The sequence below is a fragment of the Fukomys damarensis genome, unplaced genomic scaffold (genome assembly GCF_012274545.1).
Source record: "Fukomys damarensis isolate Sample0158 unplaced genomic scaffold, DMR_v1.0_HiC HiC_scaffold_36, whole genome shotgun sequence".
NCBI classification, from domain to species: Eukaryota; Metazoa; Chordata; class Mammalia; order Rodentia; family Bathyergidae; genus Fukomys; species Fukomys damarensis.
The window spans coordinates 2984447-3010251 of NW_022900948.1; the positions used below are offsets into that span (position 1 = coordinate 2984447).

At 34.7% G+C, this 25805-nt stretch overlaps 1 non-coding gene across 1 annotated transcript; it reads right to left on the minus strand.

Annotated features, from left to right (window-relative positions):
- Positions 1-20725: 20725 nt before the first annotated feature.
- LOC117284357 lies at positions 20726-20794 on the minus strand. Its single transcript, XR_004515446.1, has one exon. It is a non-coding gene; the product is annotated as a small nucleolar RNA SNORD49 (small nucleolar RNA).
- Positions 20795-25805: the final 5011 nt, after the last annotated feature.

The following is a 25805-nucleotide window of genomic DNA, read 5'->3' on the forward strand; positions in this document are numbered from 1 at the left end:
ACTGACATCTGTGAACTCAATTATGTTTGATTAGAGTACTAGAGAAACATAATCACACGTTGCTGCTAAATTAATCAAAATAATCTGAAACAACAACAATATATTAAAGAATGCTTTGTTTTATTGCCATGTTGAAAAAATAGTAAACTTTGCCTTTTCCTTTATTTTCATCTTTCCTTTATTTTGTTTCCCTTTGGTTTTTATCAGAATCTACTGTCTTGGGGAAAATAAACATTCTCTGTAAACTCTGTGAAGGAGCGACGCTGCATATGTATCTCATGATTTAAGTGTCACGGTGTGGATCTGAAATGATCCCCAAAGACCAGGTGCTGAATGCTTGGTTGTCAGTCTGTGGCAATTTTAGAAGGTAGTTGGAGGAAGCAGGTCACAAGGGATGGGCCTTTGAAGGTTATATTTTGCCCCAGCCTTCTCTTTCTCTTTCTGAACAGCTAGCCTCTGCCTCTTCCTTTGTGCCTCAGTATAGGCTGAAAAGAAATGGAGCCGACTTACCATTGACTAGAACCTCTGACACCAAGAGCCAACATAGACCTTTTTCCCTTTAAGTTTATTTTCCTCAGGTATTTTGTTTCAGTGACAGAAAGATGACCAGCACACTTGGATGGTTCCTAACAATAGTGACACTGAAAGACGTTTTTGAATGAAGGAATGAAAGAATGAATGAAAGATAGGCTTTGAATGAATGAGTGAATGAGTGAATGATAAAATTCATAACCATTCAAATATTGTTCGGTTCACTTCATTACTCATGAGGAAAGAGTAGGAAGAAATGAGTGATATACATATGTATGTGTAGTTGTAATTCATCAAGAGAGATTTTTTTTTTTGTATCCCAAAATAAAAGCTGTGTGTGTCACATTATTTTCTTGGTCAAGTTCAAGAGCAGGTGCTTATGAGAAAAAAAGGACACACTTTGTTTAAATTGCTACCTATTCTTTAAAGGAGCCTGGCTAGTTTTAACAAAATATTATTAATAATTGTCATATATAAAATAAAATCTAGTGATAATAGAAGTATCCTGAAGTATGGTTTGCCTCAGAGGGCTCCTCTAACAGGTACTTTTACCACTGTCCTTACCATCAAGGCCATTGTTGTGATAGTTTTCTCCATGTCTGGGTTTGGTGCATACTTTCTAGGACTTAGGAACCTGGAGTAGCTGAAAATTTATGTAAGAACCATTGTCAGAATGGGAACCATCCCAGAATTCAGACTCAATAGAGATAAAGAAGAAAGCAGCTGCCTAATTAGGCTCTTTCACTACTTCTTGCTCTTGCGAAAAATAGAAGCTGAGCGTTTCATTTTGAATCTATGTGCCTCACTTCTCATGCTTCCTTGGTTTGAAAATCACAGGCCATTCTGTCAAATTTCACCATTGGTGTGGAAGGGTGAAATAAGGCCTTATTCAGGCCTTTAACTGCCGTCTCTGTGCAGCTCTCTCCTCAAACCGTTGCTTAGGTCACAATTTCCTCAGCCTTTAGCACTCTTCTGTGTCCCAACTAAACAATATTTGAATTTAAATCTTGTTTATTTTTATCTGAATAGGTGCATCTCTTCAGGGATCAAAAATCTCATGCCTCTAAAAGAAGGGCCAGGGATTTAGCTCAGCAGTTCCAGCACATGCCTCGCAAACACAAGGACTGAAGTTCAATCCCCAGTACCAAAAAAAAAAAAAAAAAAAAAAAAAAAAAAAAAAAAAAAAAAAAGAAAAATCTCATACCATATTTCATTCTTTTTTCTCAAAAACTAAGTTATTGCATGTTATGAATTAGACTTGTACATTTTTCTTCTTAGCAGATAAATTACGGTGGACTGAGATATTCTGAGATTTGCTTTTTTGTTTTTGTTTTTTTTAAAAGATTAAGTGTAACATGTACATTACTTTAACAATGAGTATTCGTCACATTTGAGAGATTTATTTTCTCCTCGAATTTGACTGTTAAAATAACTTGTACAAACATCAAGAAATTTGCGTTACTCTTGTAATCATATGGTCCCTATCATCAGATTCAAGATAGAGAAGTTATTTGCAGTTGAAAACAATATTTAAAAAGTATCAAAAGACGCTCTTTATAAATACTTTTCCACGATACATTTAAGTTTATAACTGAAGATGGAGAATATCTAGGCACTATTTATACATCTCAGAAATTCTTAAATCTTAATGTGTCTCAGCAATTCTTAGCTATTCTAAGCTACCGTTTAGTCACTTGGTTTTATACCAAGGTTTACTGAGGTTTCTTTCTGACTCATCCAAATCTCAGATTTGAAGCGAAGTTGAAATGTGTATGGTATATTTCATATCCATTTGCCTGTCTATGTTGTAAAATGTTCAAAAGATATATGATCCATGGTGCTGGAACTTTCTTCTGCAGGAGATCATGACCTCTGGACAGGCCTCTCTCATTTACAAGGTGCTTGTATCTACCACAGCTACCAATCCCTACTGTCCCAGCAGTGACGATGCAAAGGGAGGACATGAGCTCATCTTTCTAGCCTTAGACATTCTCAACGCACATTTCCTGGTCTATAGCATAGTCACGACATCATCTCTACCACTATTTCTATACTTTAAAAGATTCAAGACCCTTGATCTTTTTTTGCCTAAGTGCCTGATTTCTCTTTACTTCATTGTGGTTGTAAATGTTCTTTCTTCCACATGTATATCCCGTGCATCGCTCTGTGAGGTATGTGCTTTTCATTTATGAAGAGCATTTCCCCATGCCATGTCGTTTGACCATAGTAACAACCAGAAACTTATAAAACTCACCTGTGGGTTAGCTGAACAACTTGAATATTTTAATCATAAAAACTACTTCTTAAAATTAATGTTTTTGAAATAGATTCCATTAAAATCTATTAAAATGGATTTTAGTAAAATTTCACCAAGATTCTTGTCAAGATTGACAATATAGCCCATGAACGACAAAAGCAAACAATTCCTCCACATTGCTTTCTGTGGAACCTTCGATTTCCTCTTCTGTGCTATATTTAGAGGTATGTCATAGCTGATTTTCTGCTTCTGTGCCTCATTGTTTGTGTAGTACAAATAGTAATCCAGGTAAACTGTCAGACTAGAGTGTGAACAGGATTTTTGTCCTGAGCAAGCCAACTTGCAGCTGTTTAAGGACCTTCTATGCTGAGTTCCTTTCATCCTATGGGGTCTACATTCATGACATTATCAAAGAAAGTCAATACTTTTTGTTCCCTAGTGAAATAGTTTTGAAAAATTAAGTTGAAATATTGTATTAGCTTAGTAAGACTTGAAGTGACTGGGGTTTTAATGAGGAAAACAGATTGGTCAGATTCTAATGGCCTCCAATTAAATTTAAATATACAGTTCAGTTCAAATCAGGTCAATTCAATCCCATTCAGCCTAAATTGACTGAGCACCTATATATCCATCTATTGTGTTAGGTTCTAAATATACAGAGGTGAACAAATCTCTGTTTATAACCTAACAATCATGATAACCAAGTTAAAAAATTGAAATCTAGTTCAATAAATAGAATAACAGAATTATGTGTATAACCAATATAATAATTGCATATTTATTTTGTGTAGGGGAGGTGTGGTGAAGTGCTGCTTGGAAAACATTACTCAAGCATGATTTTAAAAGGTGACTGAAAGTACATTGTGTTTCAAGGTGGGGTTTTGTGTAGACAGAAGGGAGAACGTTGGACGCCTGCTTCTAAACCTGTAGTGTTGAATAGACTGTCACGCATATATTACTGCTCTTGGTTGTTTTAACTTGAAAAAGTTTTCACTTTACCTATTTTTTAAAATAAAATGAATATTCTTATGTAATTATATATACATATATATATTTAAAATCTATAAACTAGGAAACAAATAGCTGTGACCTGGGATTTTGGTAAAACAAAACGAGTGGCATCCTCTGGATTTGTCAAATTTTTAAATGTGTAAACTGAGGAGTTAAGAGATCTTTAGGGTCTCCTTCAGTTTTGAAAACATTTGTTGGTTTGACAGAGTAGTCAGGAGATAAAAATAACATGAGGAAGGCAGAATGGGCAGTCAAGGAGATCCATCTTGGGAGGTAGTTAATCTATTTGAACTCTGGCTGAGCTTCATAAAAGTTGATGGGTCTAGGAAGCAAGGCATCCCTTCATAGTAATTCTTGTTTTGTAGAACATCTATTTTACAGAGCTGTAAGGATTAATGCGATCGTGTGGTCAAAATAACTGCAGAATCTTAATACATAATAGATGCCAAATATATTTTAGTTTGTATTATTTTCATTTACTCTTATTAGGAGCTTTCCATAGGGAGCTTCAGATATCAAGGTCTGCTTATTTGGGTGGAGATTTGGTTCAGTGGTAGAGTGTTTGGCTAGCAGGTGCAAGGCCCAGGATTCCATCCTGCCAAAAGAAACAAACAAAAAATGCCATAAAATGCCATAAAATTAAATTTAAAAATCAGATTATTCTCAGACATATAGATTATCTATTTTGTCCATGCCATGTTAAAGGCATGTTAGATTAAGTGAGTCAAAGAAATGAGTGAAGGTATTTCATAGCTAAGGTATTTGATAGCACGGTTTTTTCCCCAAATGAAAGTCATTTAACAACCTTGTGTCATAGTCTCGGATGCCTTTCTGTCTCTCATGACCTTTCAGTTATACCTAATTGTTATCACCAATTCCATACAACTTGAAGAGTCAGCACACTTGCTGATAAAGGGGTCATTTCTCACACTCGGTAATTTTCTTGCATTTCCCTTCACAGCCAAGATTTATGAACCAGTGTCTATAGGGAGGAGTCCTCAGATGAAGACTTGGTACTTTTATAAGGACATACTGTACTACATTTACAAAAACAGTGCTTCAAATAGCACTATAAGAGGCAGTATAGCTCAGCAGAATCTCAAAGATTTAATAATGTTTATGTTACTCTGCCATACTCACTACATCCTGTTTTTGTTTTGTTTCCTTTATTCACCAATTCAGGCCCAAGTTTATATAAGTTAAATCTTTGGCTTTTGGGTGGAAGATGTGAGAAAGGGCACTTCTGGCTAGAGTTTCCATTTGTTTTGATAATGTATGATTATTTCTTTATTAAGGGGTTGTTTGCAACCCTTCTTGACTTTATGAAAGTTCATGAGTGATAGAAAAGCAATTGTGGTATAGATGTTTGGTTGATATCCTGGGAAGATTGGAAATTAAAAATCAGATGCAGGTTTAAAGCTGCATCTGTGGGACCAAATTCTTATTTCTAAATGGCTGATACATCAGCTCTCAGTATTGTTTGTTAGCTATATGACAAAAGTAAAACAAAATACACCTTTTTAAAAAAAGAAAATATGAGAATTTTTTCAGTAAAACAGAACTTGGTCAAATATTTTAGTCATAATGTGAAAGGCAAGAACTGAGAGAAGGCAGGAAGATTTATGGGACACAAGTCACAATCTTTCAGCACAGTAATAGTATGTTGCAAACACGAATAAGAGAAGCCATTATAAAAATGGAAAAGGATGTTACTTTTCATGTCTAGGGTATGTTTTGGGGAGAACATGTTGGCGTGAATGGTCAGTGTGAACATCTGTGATTATGTGAATGTGCTGTGATTACCTGACTGATAGTAAGCCTGCTAATGCAACTAGGGGATGGAAAGTGCTGGTGTGGAAAGGTGGGGATAAAATTGCAGTTACTGAGACAGAATGCTTTTATCCTATTGTATATTTCCCACAAAGTCAAATAACAGGTGATATTGATCTTTGGGAAAATAACGAGTTACTTTCTATACAAATAGTTCCAACATCAAGCCTCAAAAACTTGCACATATGCACTATAGAACAGTTGTCAAAATTATTCCATGAAGGTGGATTTCTGTTGTCAAATAAATTTGGAACTACTGAATATTCATCAACCCTAAGGACCATCACACTATAAATTAGCAATAAAAAGCTCTGAGAAATCCTGAAGTATAAAATATCTAGCTAAGAAATAATTGGATTATTTCATTTTAACATTGGGTCTCTTTGTCAAGGTAGTTTTTATAAACATCCTTATGAGTTAGTGACTTGAGAAACACAGTTTGGAAAATCCTGTTAACTGTCTCTCAGGGGAAAAACTACATGTGTGGTAACATGAAGAAGTGAAATGTTTTGAGAAGATGGACACTTATGCTTTTTCAGTGATGATATTTTAGAATCATCTATGAAGAACCTGTCAAAATCTTTTGTTCTTGTTTATTTCTAATCAAAATAATTTTGTTATAACACCATTAAGAAAGATCCAGTTATTTAATCATTGTTTTTCATATGAAGGCATAAAAATACATTTTGTTTGATGTAATCCTTTCCAAGTTTTGATCTACTTTTCCAGTCCTGATACTGCTTTCTTTTTAACTAAAATTATTTTCTTAATTTGAGCAATTGTCCAGGTTGAAGAAAACTTGTAAGTACTGTTAGTACTTATCAGGAGTAAATGGGACTCTGGAGAATTCTTTGAAGTAGGAATATTTGAGCAGAATATCATCTTGCTTTCAGCTGTTTGTATAGATGCAATTTCTGCAATTCTATACCTCACAACTCTAATTTCTCTTCATCTGTGTCTCAGGCTTCCATCAATAATCCTTCTACTGAAACACACTTGACAAGAGAGGTAGAGAAGACGCCCTTGCAATATCTTCTGAATGTCACTCAGGAGTGATTTGTATTCAGGTTTATACATTTCAGGAAGAAAAACAGAAAACTAAATAGCGGATTCAATCCATATGAGTTCAGATTGGACAAGGATGATGTTAGCAGCATTTTATAAGATCACCTTTTGATTAGACAGAGGAGATTTTGTAAAACATTAAAACAGTCAGGGATTTTACATTTTCATTGTGGATATACACCCATAAAATAAAACCTTCCTGACATGCACCCTAGTGTAGGAATACATTGACTGCTTTCTGGATCCAATTGTTTCCACTTTATGCATATGATTTCTAGTTGATCTTTCCAACCCAGAAACTCTACAGTGCAGCTCTTATCTCATCCAGTAGTATCAGTAATGGAAACAAAGTGCTGATCTGTCTATCATTAAATAGGAAGTGGGTTCCTTCTGTTTTCTCCTGAAACTTGGGATATATGGAAGAGAGGCTATAATTGTTCATTATTAAAAATTAAGTAAAAAACATAATAAAAATATTATTTCTGGATATTGAAAAATGTTAATTTTTATTGATTTGGACCTTTCTGTGAACTGAGTGAAAGCTCTTAAAAACTATTCGAGTTACTTTTGAACAAAATTAAAAAAAAACAAATGCATTTTAAAAGCCATATAGTATATTTCTCTCAATTTATAGAAAAATATATATTGACATTACATGTTTATTGTTAGTTTATAGAGTAAAATTAGATCTCTATGGGCAAAGTTATGCATCACGGCCTGTTTTCCTCTCATCTTCATTGTATATTATGTGTTTCATATGTGTTCAGTTGCACAATGAAATCATATTGTATTTTAAGCATTGTTAAGAAAGAACGATGGATTTATAATAACAGACTTTGATTAATACAAGTATTAGATAAGCTGAGGCATCTGATCATGAACTATTACTCTCCTCTCTCCAGAGTGAATTTCATTGTTTGAGGAATTCCTACAAGCTTATAATTAGAGCAGCTGAGCGTCAAACAATTTCATGTGAAGAACTATATTGAGTAATTGAAAGAGGTTACTTTGAAAGTAGAGAACGTGATGAGGTCTTTATGCCATTTAACATGACTTCTCATTTCCCTTTGTTGAATTTGTAGGCTTTCTCCCTTTTTCTTTATATTGAAAACTTAGAGCCGCACATATTTATGGAGTAAAGCGATATTGTGAATTAAAAACACAGTGCGGAATAACTTAATGAAGTTAAAGAACTCATCCTTTGCCTCAAACATTTGAGATTTTGGGGAATGGGTACCTTTGAGCTCCATTTCTCAAGAGCATTGAAATGTACAGTAGTCAATTATGAGCTATATTCAGGTAGATAAGAGGAGTAAGTTTGAGTTTTTTTGGTGATCTTTTGCACAGCATGGTGGATATAACTAATAGCTGGGTACTGTGCAATTCTCTTTTCCATCAACTTGAGGGATTAGAGAATTCCAGCCTGCTTAGAATAAGTAACTGTTGGAGTGTAAAAGGCTACCTGGCTTTCTGCGTCTGCTTACCTTTTGGCCTAACCTGAAGAACCTGTCAAGTGCCAGTCAGAGCTGATTGGACCCCTGTGCTCAGGAACAGGACAGAGCAACTCACCTCTAACAGGTCATCAAACCAGTTCCAGATGGCAGAGAACTTCTCAAGTTAAACCAAGTTGCTTGTGATGCACATTGGTGACCTGGGGTGAGGTGGGTCATTAATGCTTACTCTCATATCTTTTCTCTCTGTAATATGCATTAGAACAATTTATTCTTGTAAAGATGAACCAATCAACTGCATTTGGCGAGTTAATAAATGCCTAAAGCAGAGATGAAAATTTGACTTCATTTAGAGGAATGCGGGGTTTAGCTTTCTCCATGGAAATGGGTAAAAAATCTTTAGAAAACTCTCTTATCATTGAAGTCTCACGAGAAATTGGGATTAAAAATTTTAAAAAGGAAAAATATGAGTTTCTATCCAGATCACTATTGTTTTAGTCCAACAGTGATAAGAGAAATTATGAGTACCTATGCCTTTGCCCTGAGTTATGATTGTATCATATTAATCTCAGCTGACAATATCTTTACGTTTGCTTACTTTGGCTTACTTAAAATTCTGCCTCATGGGTATAAGAACACATTTAAATTTAATTCAGTTCATTTCTTCCTGTCTGGGGTCATTTGCTGGTTATTCCCAGCTACTGAACTCACCTTATCTATTCAGTTTATTCCAATATTTTCTCAAACTTTGTTGCCTGGGAAATTCTCTCTGTGATGCTTTCATTACTCAAATCAAGATTTGTAACTAAAATGAACTTTTATGTCTAACAATATGCTAAAATGAGCTAATAGGGTTTTGCTTCTCTTTTATTCAGTATTAATTGGAAATTACGGTGCACACTGCCCAGGAACTGAAAAGCAACACTGGGCTCATAAAGAATGTGCTGTGTTTTTCCACAGACCATCTGTGCATAAGAGAAATGCCCGATGATAATTTCTGGCTGTGATCTTTGGATTTAAGTAGCTCAAAAGGAAGAAGTCATGCTTTTAGCAATGTCTAAAGAAGATGCTTTGAAATTTCACTATTAAAAAGAACAGGTGTTATAGCCAGGTGTAGTGGCACATGCCTGTAATCCCAGTACTCGGGAGGCTGAGGCAGGAGGATCACTGTGAGTTTGAAACCAGCCTGGGCTACATACTGAGTTTCAGGTCAGTCTCAACTATATAGTGAGACCCTGTCTTAAAAAACAAAACAAAACAAAAAAACAGGTGTTTATAATAAGTGTATAGGAACAGTGAATATTCATGTATTTTTATGTATCCAACGCTATGTGGATTATTTGTTCAATTGTATTGTGCTTCAAGAGAATACACTAGGCCATTTAGTTCCAGAGTGTAAAGCCATGGAGACTTTTTCTTAAGAAAGTTCACTCTCTGTTCAAATTTACTTCGTCAGTTACTGCCAGGGAATATTGAGTCTTGTGGAATTATTCCTTATTGTGCATCAAGGAGATTTAGCAGGAAGAGCTGTGACTCACTGTGTACATTTTTGAGAAGCATGAATGCTGGGTGATTCTGTATGAACATTGGTTAGAAAGACTAATTTAAGATGAATATTTTTTTCCAAGCATTCATGACAGGAGAGGCTCAGGTGAATTCTGGTGAACAATCAGCTTTCTCTAATTATAAAATCAATTTATAATTTGAAAATTATAAAAATATTGTCCTCCAGAGAAACTATTTGGTATATACACATGTGTCTTATTTATTTCACTACAACTAAAAGTGTAAATAAGATACAAATTGTATAACTGACAATGTGAAATAGGAAGAAAAGGGCTAAAGGTGTAGGGGAAGTGGTAACGGTAGGGAAAAGGAAATAAGGGAGAAGAAAAATATGAGAAAATGATAAAATGGAAATAAAGTTTTTGTAAATAGGGAAGGGTGGGGGGGTGAAGGGAGGACAGGGGTATGGGGAAAAAATGAGAACCTAGACCAGTTATGTAAAGGTACAAGTGTCCAATGATGAATGTAGCTATACTGTATACCTAAATGTACCAATAAACTCAGCGAAAATAAATAAATAAAAAATATTGTCCATAGGTGAATTAAATATGTGAACAGATACATTTTAAAAGATTTTTCTTGATGTAATAATCATAAGTGGGGTATTATCTAATTATTTGGAACCAAGAACTAGATTATAATATCGAAACAGTTTTATATTATATTGATATAATTAGCTCAATCAAATGCATGTACCAAATTAAGTACAGCTTCATGTATATGAAAATATTGATTATATTGGCAGACATTTAGATATTTAAATATTTCCTAAACATGACTGTAATAGTTGTATAGATTTTCTATTTATTTTGGAAGATTATAAGTATGAGATTCTTTTAATTCATTTAAAGATTAGTGAAAATTTGTTATAAGTTTAGATTATTATGCCGAACAAACACTTTTACTGGGAGCGAAGATTTAATCTGAGCTCTAAAGGTTTGAATTAAACATATAGATATCTGAGTTTGTGTTAATTTTAAATCAATTTAAAGCATATACATTATGAGGAATTTTCATACGCATGAATTTGTTATGAAAGATTTCACTTCATTTTGAAAGCAAAAGTGAACTTTTATACAGCAGAAGTGTATAAAATGGAAAATAACTATTATGTGAGATAATATATATTGTGTGAAAAAGGTTTTGCTGCAATCAGAAGAATAAGTGAGGCCATTACACAGATCCGTGTAGCTGCACCGATTCTCCCCTGTGGTAGCTCATAATTGTGAAAGGCATGATGGAAAACAGGATAAGTAAGTGAGCAGGAACTGGGAAGAATAGTGCCTTGGCTAAGTAGTAATTGACCAAGAATGAAAATTAAACAGCGTGAGAAAGATTTCTAGTCAGTTAACTGCCAAGATAGCTTTTCAGAAAAAGTCAAGGCAACAGGGAGAAAGAAGTTGGACTCCCATTTACTGAGTATCTGCTCTGCTTAAGGGTATTTCTCTCTCTTCCTCCTTCCCTCTCTCTCTCCCTCCCTCCCTCTCTCTCTCTCTCTCTCTCTCTCTCTCTCTCTCTCTCTCTCTGTCTGTCTCTGTCTCTTTCTCTCCCCCTCTCCGTCTCTCTCATGTCCTTCCGCTTGCAAGGAAGGTGGCAGCACCACTGAGCTAAATCCCTGGCGCTTGCTCTAACCCTTAATCACTCAGAAGATTGCAGGCAAGGTGGATATTTTGTGGAAGAGCAGGCAGACTCCTGGAATGATCAGTAATTTGCCTCAGTTGATATAGTGTGGATGTAACAGTGATGGTTTAGAATCCAGGTTATTGTGGTCCACACTTCCTTTCCTAATTATGACATAAAAATAAGACAGACTGAAAAAGTGTTGGCACTTTAAAAAGTTTTGTTATACTTGAATAATTTACATTATCTGTCTTTTCTATAGGAATTACATCTAAATTTTCACTTGAATTTGCTGTAATTTCAGTTACATTTTTTGATGGTGCTAAGGATTGAACTCATGGCTTGACACCCGACAGTTGTACTCTTCACTGCTGAGTGATAGTCACAGCCCCATCGTTACCTTTTGGAAGAGCCATTTAAGTAATAGCACTGCTGACTGCAGGATCTTTAACCTATAGATTCTATGTGGTTGAATGTTTCTTTTCACCCTCTCTCCCTCCCTCCCTCCCTCCCTCCCTCCCTTCCTTCCTTCCTTTCTTTCTCAGCTTCATTGAGATATAAATTGACAAATATAACTGTATATATTTAGGGTGTATAAAATAATTTATAATAAGAAATGATTACCACAAACAAGCTAACATACCTATTACATTACATAGTTACTGTTTCTTTGTTGTTGCTGTTTCTGTGGTGCAAATTTTTTCTGAAAGTTTTGGCACATTTCAAGTATGTAATATAATGATATTAACTGTAGCCAACAAACCATAAAATAAATTTCAAGACCTTACTTTTTTAGCATGACTAATATTTTGTACCTATTTACCAACCTTTTTGGATTTCACATGTGAGATTATGTAATATTTGTCTTTCTGAGTCTGGCTTATTTTACTTAGCATAATGCCTTTCAGGTCATAGATGATAGGATTTTACCCCTTTTAAAGGCTGAATAATACTCGTGTGTGTGTGTGTGTGTGTGTGTGTGTGTGTGTGTCTATGTCTGTATGTGAGACACAATAGAGATACATCATATTTCCTGTCAATTCTTCTGTTTTTTTTTTTTTTTTTTTTTTTTTGGTACCGGGGATTGAACTCGGTTCCTTGCACTTGCAAAGCAGGCCACCGAACCGCTGAGCTAAATCCCTGGCTTCTTTTTTTTCAATTCTTCTGTTGATAGACATTCAAGTTAATTCCATTTGATATCTTGGCTATTTTACAATAAAATAGGTTGTAGTAACCCTATTTGGTTTACTTGGTTGTAGTAAACATTAGAATGCAGATATATCTTTGAGATTCTGATCTCTAATGAAGTGTAAGCAAAGGATCTGTATAGACATTTCTTACAATATGACACCAGTGGCCAATGAATGTGTGCAAAAATGAACAGCATCGTTAGTCATCAGGAAACTGCAAATCCTAAACACAAAGAGATATTATCTTCATATTTGTTAGAATGGCTATTATCCAACAAAAAGATGACAAATGTTGGTAACTATGTCAAGAATAGGGAACCCTGCTGGGCGTGGTAGTGCATGCCTACATTCCCAGCACTGGGGAGGCTGAGGCAGGAGGATAGCTGTGAGTTCAAGAGCAGGCTGGGCTACACAGTGAGTTCCTGGTCAGTCTCAACACATAGTGAGACCCTGTCTCACCCCCCTCAAAAAAAAACCCTTTCCCACATCACTGGTCATTCAAGAGATGCAGATGAAAACAACACTAAAATTCCACCTCACCCACAAAGAATGGCTGCTATCAAGAAATCACACAATAACAAATGTTGGCGGGGTTGTGGGGAGAAAGGACACCTTCTCCATTGTTGGTGGGAGTGCAGACTGGTTGCAACCACTATAGAAATCAATATGGAGATACTTCAAACAACTAGGATTAGAGGTTCCATTTGATCCAGCCATTCCTCTGCTGGGTATCTTTCCAAAAAGAATTAAAAGAATCATCTCACAGAGATATATGCGAACCTATGTTTATAGCAGCACAGTTTGTAATAGCTAAAACTTGGAAACAGCCCATTTGCCCATCCTTTGGAGACTGGATAAAGAAGATGTAGTTTTTCTATTAAAGGGAATACTACTCAGCCATAAAGAATGAAAAATTAGAGTCACTCATAGGAAAATGGATACATATTGAGGATATACTCCTAAGTGAAATAAATGAGTCACACATGTATAAATACCAAATAGTTTCTCTGGGATGAAAAACTATAATGGTACATAAGATCCTAATGATATAATTGACAATGTGAATTAGGAAGAAAAGGGCTAAAGGTGTAGGGAAAGTGGGAAGGGTAGGGGAAAGGTAATAAGGGAAAAGGAAAAAAAAAACATGAGAAAGGGAAAAAATGGAAATAAAGTATTTGTAAATAGGGAAGGGAGGAGGGGGTGATGGGAGGGCAGGGATGAAGGGAAAAATGAGAACCAAGACCTGTCATGTAAAAGTACAAGATCCCAGCAATGAATGTAACTGTACTGTATCCCTAAAATGTACCAATAAACTCAATAAAAGCTGAAAAAAAAATCTTTTCCCTCTAGCCTTATCCTCTTGGAGGAAAGGAAGTCCTTTGAACAGCTTTTAATTCACCTAAAGGCAGTTTTAAAATTATCTTGTGGACTTTTCTCTTTAGTCTAAATAATCCTATTTCATTTATATTTTATTTTGTAAAACTTCTATGTTTCAACTCTTAAGCTATTTCACTTGCTATTTTCTGGATCTTTTCCGGTTTCTTGATGCCTTCCTTATATGTTGTAAAATGAAAAGCATCATGGTATTTTAAAAAGTTTCTCAATAATGTTAGACCTAGTATAAAGGATTATTCTTGGGCATTTCATACTACTAGGATATGCTTGGTATAATGTTAGATTTTAGGTCTTTGTATGTTTAATGTCTTTTTCAGAATTACAGTCTGATATGAAGAGATTCTTTGAAGATTAATCTTAAGTGTCCAGTCTGCAGTTGTTACTATATTTTTTCCTTGCCTTTAATATTTTATTTATTTTTTAATAAACTTTTAATATACTTTTAATTTAACTTTTTATAATTGTATGTATTTCTTTGTGTGTCTACTTTTCATTGTCCAATGTTACATTTTGTGTGTGGGATTCTTCCATATTGTTGTGTTGTAAGAATTAATTCTATGCATGATATTCATAGATATGTGAATCTATTATATGAATCTGTTATAATTTATCTATTGATAAATATTTGGGTATTTTCTTGTTTGGAGTTTTTATGAACAATACTGACATAAACAGATACATATCTCTTGTGCATATACACATATATGCAACTTTAGTTAATATTAATCTAGGTTATATATCTTCAACTTTAGTACTTAATACCGGTCTTCCAAAGTGATATTTACCCATCCTTCAGCAGTGTGTGAGGATTTCAGTTTCTCTACATCCTTGTAAACAGTTGTTATTTTCAGTCTTTTTGAATTTTAACTAGTCTAGTGTGTTTGTAGTGCTACTTTTATAGCTAATAAAGTGAGTAGCTTTTCCTATGATTTCAGTCATTTAAATATATATGCTCTTTTCTAAGTGTGGTTGAAATATTTTGATTATATAAAAGACTGGATTGGCTAACATTTTCTTGTAAGAGTTCTATATGACAGCTCTATAACATACCAAATATTTCCCCCCATGGTGTTCGTGTTAAATTGATTTGCTTTAGGATCTACCCCGGGGATTAGTGGGACACACTTCAGGGTGTGCCTGGGTGGGTCCTGAAGGTGTGACTGTGGGGTCTATATCTGCTCTCTTGCCACCTCCTCTCTGGCCCAGTTCCATGGCTCTGCTTCTCCACTTCCCCCTGACCTGATGTTTTTGTTTGCGATCCAGCTGATCCCAGATTGTAACCATGAGCAATGTGAGTCATGTGTGTCTGGTTTTGTGCCTCAGTGATAGGAAAGTTGACTAAGTACACTTCCTATTTCAGGTCTTGCATTTTTACTCAGCGGTATTTTTTTTTCACCAGCAATAGCTAGCTAACTTATTAGAGTCTAATTCACTCATCTTTATGGTTTGACCTTTTCATCCAATTAAAAAATTCCTTTGCACATCTCAATGTCATAAAAATATTCTTCTGTACATTTCCTCCTGGATTGCATGAGATCACTGATGTGCTTGGAATTGATTTCCATGTTTATTGTGAAGAAGGTGTCAAACTTCATTTTCTTCTCCACATGATGCAGTACTAATCCAGCACTATTTATCTATAAACCTTTTCTTTCCCCCACTACATTGTAATGCCACCTCTCTTATGAATCAAGTGCTATATATCTCTGTATGTGGGCTTTCTATTCTATCCATTCTGTCTACCTATAGACTGTTTCACTGATACCAAATTATCTTAATTACGATAGATTCATACTAACTCATATACTGTGACATAAGTGATCTCATGCCTTTTCTTTTTCAAAAATCCTCTTTCTATTTTGGCCCTTTCTGTTTACATACATTTTAGATTTAGCTAATATATTGGCATACAAAAGTCTGAAGGGAAGGAAATATGAGAAGAGAAGGAAAAAGACAGAAACAAAAGTTTTTATGAAAACGGAGGGGTACAGGGGTGAAAGAGGAATGAGGGAAAATTAAGAACCAAAATATATCACGTACAGGTACAAATTTCCAATGAAGAATGTGAGCATATTGCATACCTAAAATGTAACAGTACGTTTAATGAAAAAAAATCTGTCTGATTCACTGATCAAGGTTGTACTGAGTGTATAAATCAGTTTTAGAGAATGGATTCTTGTATCTTCCACCTCATGCACATGTTGCATGACTTCGTTCATATAGCTCTTTAAATTATTTTTCGTTTTATTTATATTTATATTTATGCATTTACATTTTTTGGTTTTTTGGAGACAGGGTTTCACTATGTAATTCAGGCTGTCTTTGAACTCACTATGGCCTGAAACTCCTAGTGATCCTCCTGCCTCAGCCTCCTGAGTGCTGGTACTTCAGGGATATGCCACCATGCCGAGTAATTTATTTATTTTTAACTTATTTTTTAAGATCAGCTGTAGGTTCACAGCAGAATTTCTGGTTCAGAAATACAAGAGTTCCCATATATCTCTGTTCCACACAATATAACCTACCCTGGTGTGGATATCTGTCATCACAGTGGTACATTTATTATAATTCATAAACATATATTGATGCATCAGTATCAAAGTCCACCGTTTATACCAGGGTTTATTTTTAGTGTTATGCATTCTGTAGGTTTTCATAAACATTTTTACTCCATTATAATTATTATAGTCTACTCCATTCAAAATAATTTCATTCCCCTAAAGGTCCTCCTTGACTATCCTTCTGTCCTACCCAATCCCTGGAAACCATTGATCCTCTGCTGTCTCCACAGTTTTGTCTTTCCCACGGTGGAACGTGCTTGGACCCCTGCAGTATACACTGCAGCAGTTTTCATTTGTTTATTTCACTCGGTAGTGTGCGTTTATTTCTTCCATGTCTTCTCGTGGCTTGAAATATCATTTCGTTCTAGTACTGAATAAAATATTCCATTGTCTAGATGTACCACTTTGCCCAAGGGACATCCTGGTTGCTTCCAATTTTTGGCAATTACAAAAAAGCTGCAGTACCTGTCTGTGTGGAGGTTTCTGTGAGGACGTAAGCTTTCAGCTCCTTTGGGTGAATACCAGGGAATACAACTATAAATCATAGGACAAGAATATGCTTAGCTCCGTAAGAAGCCAACAAACTGTCTTCCAAAGTGATGGTGCCAGTTGCATTCCCTCTAGCAGCGCCTGAGAGCTCCTGTTGCTCCACATCCAGCCAACGTATGAATACTTGCTGGCATTCCGGAATCTGGATAATTTCATAGGTGTGTAGTGTTATCTCCTTAATATTTTAGTTTGCAGTTCTCTGATAGCATACGATGCAACACGTGTTTTCATATGCTTATTTGGCATCTCTATGTCTTCTTTGGTGAGGTGACTGTTAATGTCCATTTTATAATTGGGCTGTTTGTGTTCTCTTTATTGAATGTTATGAGTTCTTTGTACGATTTGGATATCAATCCTGTCTCAAACATGGGCTTTGCTTTTTTCTTCCAGTCTGACTCTTGTCTTTTCATTCTGTTGAGACTATCTTTTGTAGAACAAAAGTTTTTATTTTAAAAAAGTCAGGCTTATCAGTTATTTTTCATGGATTATTTGTTGATTGGCTGAGAACAGGTAAAACTATAAGGGTAATAAACACATCTGATTTCCTACAAGAACTACCACGGCAACATTTACAGAAAAACTGAAGGAACTTTTATTTGCTTACATAATTATTATTTGAGTTTAAGGGCCAGATTGTGATCCCATTCCTAAATACAGCTAATATACTTTATAAGGTCTAGAGTGTAGTATTATTAATTCACTTATTTCATTGAAAAGCTAAATCTCATTTAATTCTTCAAGACTATTAGTTAGATATCTACTAAGTACAAGGAAGGACCTTTAACTCATTGGGTGCCTTAAAGATAAGACAAAAAACCTACATTAAAAATTACTTTTTAATAGGGCTACTATTATTTATATAAAATAACTGTAATGCTAGAATAGTAAATGTTGATTCTATAAAAAAGCTAGAGATATAGACACATTTCTGTTGTGTTTTATGTGAGGGAGATGTTACTTCTACCTGTGTTAGTCAGAGGAGACTTCATCAAGGAGGCAGAATTTTATCTAGTGTAAAAAATTATTTTTTTTTGGTACCAGCAGTCGAACTCAGGACTTTGAATTTGCCAAGCAGGCAGCAGCACCACTGAGCTAAATTCTTAGCCCTTTGGGCACAGGCAGAGGAAGGTAGGACATTTGTAGCAGAATGAGAAGAAGCTGTGCTTTAGATTTGAAAGATGCCCTGTTCAAGTCTTCATTTCACTAACCAGCTGGTCATTATTTAACTCATGTTTTATGAACAAATAAATTCATGTCATCTAATTGTCTTATATCACATTACTTTTGCATCCAAAAGCAATGTGAATCTTTGTAGGAATGAACCCATAAACTGTGATAGAATATTATGTTTTAAGAGACTGTGTGTGTTGGGGGAACCATGGAAAACCACTCCATGTCCAAGTTTTGATCCAGATTTTGCATTAGAAAAGCTAAAAACATGAATACCTTCTTTCTCAATAGCCATAACATATCTTCTGTGGTTAAAGTTGTCAGATAGTTGTCTTAATCATTGAAAGGAATCAACATAATTAAAACATGCATAGTAGTATCAGATTTTTATAAGAGAGCCCTACATTTTTCTTTATTTCTCCTGTGTTATGAAAAGATCATCATATGTTTTATTGGGGACCCAAAATAATTGTTTTCTGCTCTATTAGTCCTATAGTTATATGTGATAATAATAATCATATGTTAAGGTTCTCTTTCTCTCTCTCTCTCTCTCTTTTCTTTCTGTAAAATTAATTAAATGTCAGATACTCTTTGACATTTTCTGGCTTATGGGTTCACTTTTTGGTAGACTAGACTCTTTACTTCCAGTATGTGGAATGTTTACATTCCTTTATGAAATCTCTCTGTCATCATTGCAGAATGCCCACAAATAACCATACCTTATATATAGTTTAGTTTGGTAAAACATGAGGCAGGGTGATAGAAAAATATTTAAAAGTATGTAGCCTAGTATATGTGCTCCTTCATAAATTTGAATTTAGGATTGCTTAAGAATACATTTTCTCTGCTTAACCTGGAAGAAGAGAGAGGGTAAAATTCAGGGCTGTCCATGCATGAAATTGGCTTTGATAATTGGCTTTGGCAGTACCGAGGTACTAAACTACAAAGCTTCACTAAGTGTGAGGCTGAGATGAGAAGGGTATGCAGTAATTAGTCAGTCACTTTGACTTTTTTGACACAGCTAAGCATTTATTACTATTTCTCCAACTTCTCTGACCTAAACTAATGACCTTTAACCTGGAATATATTTCACTGCACCTATTAAAATCCATCTCTTTAAAACACCTATTACATATTTAAAAATACAAAATAAATAAGTAGATGGACTTTAAATGGAAGACACAGACCCATCCATAGAAAAGGGAGTATTTTTAACCTCCTGAGGTGGTCATTATGAAGAAATATCTCTCATATGGGGGGCCATTCGTGATCAAGGTGAGTTACAACCTAATTTATCATAAATTTAGTTTGATATAATTTATTCTTAAACCAAATTCTTTTGGGGGACTGGTTAAAAAAACTAAAGGAAAAATAGAAACTCTGAGAGGCAAGGAAAGATTGATCCTTTCAAAATAACTAATTTTTTGCTCTCATTTTGCCATAAGGCATGCAGGTTTGGAACAGATTGATTTTTAAAAACCAATCATTACAGAAAATGTTAAAATTTATGTTATTTTAAGATTATATGCTATTGGATCTAGAGCAATCTAAAATTGCTTCGACTCTCACTGCCATGGTTTAAATTATAAATTATAAAATAAGAATCTTTAAAAATTGAGGCTCTGGATTTCACATTTTTATTATGATCTTTAGGTTATTTAAAAACTCAGAAATTCTGAAAACCACTGATTTAAAAGTATTATTCTTAAGGAAAAAAATCCTATTGGGATTATTTCACACAAGATGGTGAGATTTTGCGTGGTCTACATATAATTTGTGACTGTGTTTATATAATGAGAAAATGTAGAAATTTTATAAAATTTTTTTACAAAGAAACAATAGATGAATAAATTTGTTTTATATTTCTTCTTTCTCAAAGCTATAGCCACGAAAATAATTTATAACAATGAAAAGACTGAGTGGAGTTAGCAGGGTTCAAACAAAGGGCCACTATTTCTGAGAACCAGAAGGGAATAGAAAGGTATAAGAAGAATGGGATTGAATCCATGGAAATTTTGACCTTTTTTTTATTATACTATTTAATAATAACACTTATAAACATAAACATTTCTGAAGACACAGGAGCTCCTGTTTATTGTTCAGGTTAGTGAACCACACTAAATGTGCCTGTCTTAGAAAGTTGCCAGATACAACAGTTCTGCTGAGAAGAAAGGCCTGATATTGGAGGTTAAGCTTTCTTCTGGGATTTCAACTTTTGCTGAGATTACATCCTGTGCCACATGCCCAACTTGTTTCTTCTGTACCAAATGCTAATGTCATTTAGGTTCTCAAACTGAATGAATGGCAGCTTCCGGTCCTTAGCCTCCTCCTGGGCTGTGCTGCTGCCAGCTTTCAATATGCACTCCAGAACTGCTCCCAAAACCTGCTCCAAGGCCAACTCTCCAGGCTGCAATACAAAGCTGCTGGTTTCTTCTGCCAATATACAACCTGAGTGAATGTAGAAATTCTGTCACAGCTCGGATCAACTTAACCCTGGACGACGCCAAATGCTGCGGACATGTTGTCTGCGGTCAGCCAGGAGTAGTTATCGTCAGTTATCGCTTCTGAAGGCACTTCCTATTAGTTATCATCAGAGCAGGACCTTTTGATAAAGTACAGGGAGTGACAACTCAGATGAGGGATCTTTTAGGTAAAGGTAACTAAGTTCTTCACACCTAATGCAAGGAAGAAGGGAAGGGGGAAAATGAGAAGTATTTATCGCTTAAAATGAAGACTTTGGATAGAAATTTCTTGCAGGTAAAGGAACGTAGAATAAAATAAAGTTAATTTTAGAGAAATGACGATGACTACAGCATTTAACCAATTGCCCTATAAGGAAGGTTAATATAGACACCGCAGGGTGGGGAACTAAAAATACAAACCAACAAAAACCAAATTGTGTGTGATAGAATCTGTAATATTCTCAATCCCACTGAGAGGCAGAAGCTGTCAAATCCCATTATAAAACTTGGTGTCAGACATGAGATTAGGGTAAGGGAAGAAAAGTTATTGGAGAGGGAGAAATGAGGAAAAAGAATGAATAATGTAGATAGGTTATTAAAAATGCATGAAATTTCTCCCACAAATAGTAAAACCTACACGAAAATATCAAATGCTAAAACAATCAGTGTTGAAACAGATTTATTCTATACAAAGTTAATTCTATAGATCAGTCAGATGAAAGTTTAAAATAGACTTTAGAAATGCAGTGAGTGTGAAATAGGGATAAAATGGCTAAAGGGGAAGTGGGAAGGCGGGGGGAAAGGAAATAAGGGAGAAGAAAAATGTGAAAAGAAAAGGAAAAAAATGGAAACAAAGTCTTTGTAAAAAGGGAAGGGTGAAGGGGGTGAAGGGAGGGCAGGGATGAGTGGAAAAATAACAACCAAGATATATCATGTAAAGGTACAAGATCCCGATGGTAAATGTAACTGTATTGTTTGCTTTAAATGTACCAATAAACTTAATGGGAAATAAATACAATAAGATATCATTTTTAGAGTTTCCATTTATTTATTTATTTATTTATTTATTTATTTGTTTTTTTTTTTTTTTTTTGACAGGGTCTCACTGTGTAGTTGAGACTGACTTGGAACTCGCTATGTAGCCCAGGCTGGTCTCGAACTCACAGCAATCCTCCTGTTTCAGCCTTCTGAGTGCTGGGATTACAGGCATGCACCACCATGCCTGGTTTTAGAGTTTCCATTTAAAAAGAGTAGAAAATTATGAAACAATAGTGGCACCAGTGAAATATTAGGTGGATGTTAAAAAGAACTAATACAGTTCAAAAATGAAAAGTCACTAAAATACAATTTAGAAAAGGTAATAGAAAAAGAGAAAAACTCAAGAATGACCATGGTACAATTAAATTGGAAAATAATACTGAGAAAAACATCTAGAATGGAGGAGAGAAATAAAGAATTAAAGTTCAAAATACAGTAGCAGAACTGTCATAGTCAATTAGGGTCCACTGTAATGCCATTTGCAAACTTCATAACCTCTTTAAAGGCTCCTGTCTCTAAACGTAGACACATTCTTAGGTGCTGGGAGTTAAAACTTCAACATGTACATTTTAGGAGAATACAATTCAGCTCATAGCAGCACAGAAAATCACATTTTTTTGGTACTTCAGTTAGTGTCCTGAAAAATAGCAATTATCATTATGATCATACCCTGAAACTGTTAAATGTTCAATGCCACAACTTGCTTTGGCCTCTGATGAGTATTTTCATTTCTCTCAGTAGGGTGAGTTATTCTTTTCTTTAGCCCAGTTCACAGTTGTCTTTTGCCACAAGACATTCATAACTAGGAACAATATGCTATTAACGTTTGTTAAGAAAAGTGGGTGGCTTTTCTTAAGCAAAAGAGAAAAAACAGGGCTGTGAATTTAGCTCAGTGGTGCCTCACCTATCTCAAAAGTGCAAGGTACTGAGTTCAATCCCCAGTACCAAAAAAAAAAAAAAAAAAAAAAAAAAAAAAAAAAAGCAGATGTACAGAAATAGGTCTTCTTTTTCTCCTGTGCCTAGTCTCTCTCCGTGAATCCGAAATATTGCTATATTGCTAATGGCTTATCACATATTGCTTAGGCACTGAAATCTAATTTCTGGTTATGGTTTATTTCCGATAACACTTTGTTTCTCTTACCTCAGTTTTCTTTTATCTAAGTGTTCTAGTTGAACAAAAATGTTTTGGTTTCTAAACAACTCAAAGTTTATCACCTTCTTCTATCATTATCCTTTATGTAACCAAATGCATTTTAAATTTTCTTTAGAATCTGGTTATTTATACTGTCATCTTAATATATTCTTGTTGAGGACCCTATTAGCCTTAAACATTTGTTTAACATCTTAAGGTTTTTAAATCTCTTAGAATTCACCTCTTAATCATTTCCTATTATTATTAACACAGATCTCTGAACCTTCACACAATAATGTTCAGTAGATTATTTATCTGATATTCTTGAGTACATAGGCATTTTTTCCAATCAGAAAAAGACGCAGTAAAGTTCAATGGCTCTTCTTAGCGAAGGAGCCATTATTTTGTTCTGTACCATCAGACCATGAAAATAACTTGGAAAGACGACTTCTACTATTTTCCCAATTTCATTGAAAGTGTCTTGGAGAATAGGGGCAGTATTTTTAAAGAAAGTGGTTGAGAAACATTATTTGGTCAATACTCTGACATGATAATATTAAGATGACTACTTCAAGGCAAATTCCCGTAGAGTGCAGATTAATCCTGTAAGATTCTCCTTCTCTCCTTTCCAAGCTTTTTGTCCTTGCTGCTTTCTCCCTCGTTCCTTCTCTCACCTTTTCTTTTTTGTATCTTTCGGATTACTCCCCTTTTCATAAATAGTTCTTTGTTCTCAAGTCTCTTTGCCTTTATCCTTTTATCTCCTTCTCTCATTCTTTTGCTCTCTCATTTCCTTATACACTTACTTTCCTCATAACACTCATATTATGAATATTCAAGATATTTCTACAGAATCACTACTGGTTTAGGCTAAAAATCCCAGAAAGGAAGTGGTTTATGCCATCCCTGACAAGCAAACTCTCATCAAACACAGTAGTGGGACTCACACCTTCTGCCTAGCCCTCTACCTCTTCTATCAAAACGCAAGAGGGTAACATTTTATCTCTCCAGGAGCAGTAGTTGTTGCGCTTGTAGGTCAAGAGAGGAAGCTTCTAGCAGCACATCCAGGGTACTGGGAGGAGAGAGTGTGACTCTCACCTCTCCCAAATACTGTGGCCCTATCTTCCTGGTAGAACTGACTAAAAGAGCAGCCAACAACTGTAAAACTCTTGGAATAATTATCCTTGTGCTATGAGTCCTAGGAGACTCCAGGACCCACAAGTACCCCAAATGTTATTTAAACCTCAGAACAATTACCAGCAATTTGTGCCAAGTAGCAGTTAGACTAGCACAACTTAGTCCCGATTTTGTTATAATACAACGTGGAAATTTATTTAAAAAATTTTTTTAAAAAGATATACCCATGTATCTCTTTGTGGCAGAGTTTAATGATATGTTTTTATATTTTTCATCATAGTATTATTTGTTTAATGGTTGATGAGTGAATTTATTTCATTATTAGCTAATCATGTTCTGTCTTTTTAAATTTTTATTTCAAGAACCCCAAGTATTTTCATTCACCCCTTATAATCTATTGTTTTTTTAACTACAAATGTCTGCTCTACTAAACAAAATAATTACAGTGACTTTGTAATATATCTCATGAATTTATATTTTTGAGTTAAGTACATACTATTTTGTCTTATTCTGATAATTGTTTAACTTGTTTTATTTTTATAGTTTTCTCTCACTTATGAAAGTTACATTTTTGTACATGCTATGCAAAGTTTCCCATAATAAATCACTTAGCTGCATGTACTTCCTCTGAAACTTTTGGAAGATAGCCCCCTTTTCTACTGTAGCATTTTAAAGGTTTTCTTTTTCAGTTTCTTCTGTTTACTTTTCTTTAGGTAGAGAGAAGACTATTCAGATCTAGTGCTGACAAAATGGGTGTAAGATATTCCCGTTGGTCTTGTAACTCCACTTGGTTACTGGAGAAATTACTTCTGATTTTGTGTAGTGCCATTGTTTACTAGATTTTTATTTTAAAAGTGAAAGTGTACTTTTTAGCTTAACTCAGATGGAAACTCCCCAGAGTTACTTTAATTTTTAACTTTAAATATTATTGAAATTGTTTAAAAGTTTTCTATTCATGAATTTGTTCATTTTTAAGGCATAACATATACATTTGGGGTCTTTACATTTTATACATCCTTATAACTCTTTCCCACATCAAATGTAGAACATTTATAACACTGAAAAAAATGCTATATTGGGATATTTTCCTAATCAATAGCATCTTTGCTTCTCTGTAGAGATAACCACTATTTCATTGTCTATCATTGTCAGTTAGTTTTGCCATTCATGAACTTCCTATAAATACAATCATGCATGGTGACCGCTTTTGTAACTGACTTGTTGAGCAGGGTGACATTTTAATTGTTGTTTGTTTTCAGTATTTTACGTTTTACTTATCACAATTTGTATATTTTTTATTGCTAATGGTTATTTTGGTTGTTTACATATTTTGGTGTGCAAATACACAAATAATTTTTCTGGTATATACCTAGGAGTGGAATTACTGGGCCATAAAATAATATGAGTAGCTTTAATGAATAAGTTGTTTTTCCAAAGTAGTTTTACCTTTTCTACTCTAACTCAAAACGTGTGAATTCCAGCTGCTTTAATAATTTATTTTAAATTTTAGCTTTTGTGGGTGACGTTTAAGAAGGCTCTTCCTTTAACTTCAGTGTCGTTTATGAGTAATTATGTGCTTTTGATTAAAATTATGTCAAATGGATATTATATATAAATATAGCATTTGCAGGTACCACTTTAATCATTGTGCCCTTGAAAAAGCAGGGATGTCTATTTTTTTTTTCTCATTGAGTTTATTGGTACTTTTTAAGTATAAAGTACAGTCACATTCATCATTGGGATCTTGTACCTTACATGACAGATCTTGGTTCTCATTTTTTCCCCATACTCCTGTCCCACCGTCACCCTCCCTCCCACTCCACTATTTACAAAAGACTTTGTT